Here is a 4,738-nt window from a genome sequence, read left to right as displayed (position 1 = left end):
GATGCAAACCAATGATTTTGGTTGTTTAGGTTTAACCTTATATATTGAAATTCAAGAACAATAAATATTTGTCTAGTTAAGAATATATAACGTTATAATGTTTTATACAGTCGAAGTAGCACAACACAGAAGAAATCATAGAATGTCATATGTTCCTTTTTTGAAGGGATACACATGACAAAAGCTAACATTTAACGTTAGATATTCATTCATCAGAAACAATGGAATATTGACCTTGCCTCATATAACAATGTAATATGAGTTTCTATCTTGTATTTGAGTCCAGAAGTCAATATATAACCATGTAGGTATAGCGAACATATTGTGATGAATAAAACATTGTAATTCCCAAATGTAACAGCCTGCCAATATTCTCAAATACATTAACATATTAACAATTTAAGCAGCCATAAAATTCCATCATTTACAAAATGTAACATCTAAAACAGGTCATTACTAACAGTTCAGAGGTGAAGTCAATTCCGATCAAAATGTACAAACCCCTTAACCAAAGAAAACTCTAAACCAAAAAAGAATTTGTCTCGGAAACACTATTTCACTATCTCTCTCACCATCTTGCTGACAATCGCTTACTCTAGCTCATTTTGAATCTGTCTAGCTTGCCATTCATCTAATGTCCAACTTGGTCCTTTATCGTTCAAAAATCGAGAGACTAATCCAGCTTTGAACTCGTCAATATCAAACCTTGATAGCTTTTTCGGGATAGGCTCAAGATGCCTCAATTTATCAATGATCATGCAGACTATAACTCCACAATCAACCCTGAAGAATTTTGTGGGAAAAATATAAGAAAATATAATATGGAGATTTGGTTACTACCGTATTGGAAGAAATCATTGTGATTAAAGCTTACGTTGTACTTTGTGGTTGCGGTGAATTTTGAGGTGAGCAGATCAGAGCATCAAAAGCCTGTTCTTCAAAGAGTAATTGTGATGGTAGGAGATCGAAGAAAAATTGATTCCTCATCTCAGCATGCCTTTCCTTCATGTATTTCTCCACGTATTTTTTCTACATATGAAAAACAGAAAATTAGTACTTTAATTGATATTGTTTGATTTTGGATTTCTGAAGAGCTTAATGTACAAGTTCCACGGTGGTCGCATCTTGTAGGAGTGGATCGATGCCATCTCTCTTTCTTAAAGAATTGTAGTGCATCCAGGTTTTTCTACAAATATCAAAGAAAAGAATCGTCCAATGGTATGGAGTAATTTTCAACCCTTTGTTTCCAGTGCCATTCATAGGGAAAACCAAATACCGATAGTATTTGGTCCCATGTTGTCGGATGTTTTCAAACACATGCTTAAACTTCGTGTTAAGGACAACTTCTCTCATGTCGTCATTGTTTGTGTGCAATATAATCTGTTGCATTAAAAAATAGTTATGGACAGAAGAATAGCAGATATCATATAACCTTATATCAACATTTATATACAAAACTTACCCAGATGGTGCATGGGAAATAAGCGACGTTATCATGGTTCATGTTTTCTATATCTTGCTCCTTGTCAGCATAAATGTGAAACCATCAATTAACTGCATAATTTTCTATTTCATGTTAAATTGACATTAATAAGAACACACATAGCATTAACATGATTATCTTGCAGCATTACAATCACGTAATTAAGGTTTACCCAATTTGAGATGTCCCCTCCTTGCAATAGTTTAACTATGTCTTCCAAAGGAACAACCTCTCTTGTTATGTTGTTGGTCCAAACAGTAGTACTGTGCATGTCATCGGGAAGTACCAGTTAATGCAATCCTTCTTTGCCAATATATATGTAAATTGAGTGTAGTATATACACTTGAGATCTGTGTCATTGCAGTCAACAATTTAGTGCTATAGTTCCACATCGGTTGGCGGGAGCAAGTGAATCAATGGTGCTCAACTAGGATTCCACTTTTGTTTTGATTTCTTCTTTTTCCCCTTTTTTAAGACAGGGTAGACATAACCATCTAGCCGTTTCTCCACTCTGGTGCATGTTTTTTTCACATGCTTGGTTAGCTACGATGGGTCAACTTTTTTTTGGGTTCTTCTGCTCTTTCGTTTGGGTGTGTCTCCAGCTAGTACGGTCATGTATGCTTCAACAGTCATATTGTCCAATTCTGTATCTGGCACCATTATGTGCTCTGGCCCACACTCATCCGGGACAATTTCAAACTCCCCCCTTCTTCTTCTTCTTCTTCTTCTTCCACATTTTTTGTTTCCTGATAATCTCCCACGGCATCCTCTTCTGTGCTCTGGCCCACTTTTTCACCGGTCTGTTTTCAAAAAAAACGTGAACAATTATTGTTGTAAACTTATTACCCACAAATGAATATAAAGAGGGCAACCATAATGCCACGAGGTCTTTTGTTAAGGCCACGGCAACTTACATTTTTTGACAAATATAGCCCTGTTAGTCAAAGCAGTCAACATGCTCCCCCAACACCCCCCCCCCCCCCCCTTCTCTCTCTCTGTCTCTCTCTCCTTTTTAGCACAAAACAAAGCAACTCAATTTTCTTCTCTATTCCTTCTTCCCTTGGCTTCACCAATCATCACTATCACAGCACAATGCATACGACTCCGACGACAAATTAACTACTGCCGCCCCCAATTTTTCCCGACTCCACGAAACCCACTTCCATCCGTTCTCTCCCTTTTTTGGGGTCCTTATTACTCTTCCAACTTCAAAAAAGCCACCGCCCCGTTCGATTGCATCCCTCCAACGTAACTCATCAAGATACTCACTCGAAAACTACAACTATTTATACATTCAGACATTGGAAAATTGGAGCACTAATTGTTTGTTTTTATAGAGAGATATAAATTTCTTCAGTCCACAAGACAAAAAGATGAAGGGGCCGACAGAAAAACTGTGATTTTTTTCTCCTCTGCCCACACTTCATTGATGCTGAAGCTTCTTACTTTTTCATGTGGTAAGAACACTTTAGATAGCAAATGGAAATTGAGTGAATGGTACTCAGGTATTGCTCGATTCGAAGAAACACTGTCGTCATGAGCGAAAGGAGCCAATCGCCAAAAATCTCGCGGCTTTTGTGCGGAAAGAAGTGGTTGGGTCTGTGACTCTGTATCATATGAGGGTTGCAAAATCATATTCAGATTGGTGACCTTGGATGTTTGACCCTCAATTGGTTTTCTCCGCCATCTGATTCCTCAAAATAAATAGATCTGAAATGGTAGATGCCCAAAATGAGATGAGATGAAAGGGGGAGCAGAGCTCAGAGAGAAAGAGAGGGGGGCTAGAACTGTTAGAACTAAGAGCTGAGTCAAAGAGTGATGAAGGGAGGACATAATAGTCTCTCAGCCAGAATTGTCGTGGCATTAAAAAAAAGAATCGTGGCATTAGCGCTACCCTATAAAAAAGCATGCATATATAACCTAATATATTTGATATACCTGGTACGTTTGTGTTACAGAATGTCACATACTCATCAATGATTTCTTCGGCCCCTTCCAGTTTTTCTTCGACAATGTCTTTCTCTATGAGCATGCCACCGATCTCTATCTGTAAACTCATGTTTCGTGCTCAAGGTGGTGTTTATCAAATTGAGCAGTAATGCCTTCGAATCCAAAATAGGTGTTGTGGTTTGTTGAAGCTCTGTAATCCTTTTCCTAAGATCAAAAATTGTAGCATTTTTCTCCATGTTTTCCCTCCGAAGCTCAGAAATTGTCCGGTCTGCATTATCTTCAATCAACTTTCTAATTCTATCTCGGAGGGTTACCACTTCGTTCCCTTGTTCAATATCATCCTGCTCACTATCTGTCTCGTCATAAGTTCTATCCTCCACGACCTCATTGCCCGACTTCTCAACTGTCGTCTTCAACTGTTGAGTCTTCTCATCAGTCTTGTGTTTGGGGTCTGCGAGAAACCTGAGCAACTCTTCCTCATTGTCGTTTGGCTCCAACTCTGAGGAGATTACCTTGAAAAAAACATAGTAAACCATGAATATAACACACATATAATAGTTGTGCACTTATATGGTTATATAATAATTTTGAGGGAATGGATATGTTTACAATGTAGCACTACAACTATTATAGAATGGATATAACAACTTCCATGGAAAAAACACATGACCCTATATCATGTTTACCAAAAGAGGATCGAGAGAGTCCAAGTTGATTGTACGCAATGCCTTGCTTAGGTCACCAAGCCTCCACTTGATGAACCTTGAAATGTTGTGTGGATTTCCTTGATTAATTAAACGCACATGCTCACAAAGCCAATACTATTGTCAAATTGGTGCACAAATTAGTTTATCTCATACCAATAATAAGGGGGAAAAATGAAGGATGATGAAGAGGGAAGCCATTTTTACCATAAGTCCCATTACGCATCCTCTGACTTTTGTTGGCTTTGAAGTAGTCCTTATGTTTAGTTCATGGATGACCTCTTCAGTGATGAAGGTTCAACGAAATCCAAGTAAGCCCAACTCACTCTAGCTTGTGTGTTTACAAAAAACAGCGTCCCTATTAACAAAAGGCAAAGGACACACACCAAGTCCTTTGCATCCTCCGAAGTGGTACCTTTAACAACCTTGGCAAAGAAGTCCCTCAGTACCGGAATGGTCAATATCCTTTGCACTTTCGAACCAGGGCAAAGTCGATATGCAAATTCTGATTTTGGGACCCTTGGAGTTGGATTTATAACAATCCTAGTAGGACCAGATTGTATCCCAAATATAAGTGTAAGCTCTTTGGCTGTTATTTTGA

The 4,738-nt window shown here is 38.3% G+C and overlaps 1 long non-coding RNA gene across 1 annotated transcript; it reads right to left on the bottom strand.

The window, feature by feature from the left end:
• Window positions 1-3,891: 3,891 nt before the first annotated feature.
• Window positions 3,892-4,435, bottom strand: LOC131313739 (uncharacterized). The gene is made up of 3 exons (XR_009196294.1): window positions 4,345-4,435; window positions 4,120-4,254; window positions 3,892-3,945 (listed from the first exon to the last, which is right to left on the bottom strand). It is a non-coding gene; the product is annotated as an uncharacterized LOC131313739 (long non-coding RNA).
• Window positions 4,436-4,738: the final 303 nt, after the last annotated feature.

Source organism: Rhododendron vialii, chromosome 13a (genome assembly GCF_030253575.1).
Source record: "Rhododendron vialii isolate Sample 1 chromosome 13a, ASM3025357v1".
Classification (NCBI taxonomy): domain Eukaryota; kingdom Viridiplantae; phylum Streptophyta; class Magnoliopsida; order Ericales; family Ericaceae; genus Rhododendron; species Rhododendron vialii.
The sequence above is the reverse complement of the archived record's forward strand: the minus strand, read 5'-3'. Positions and strand labels throughout refer to the sequence as shown.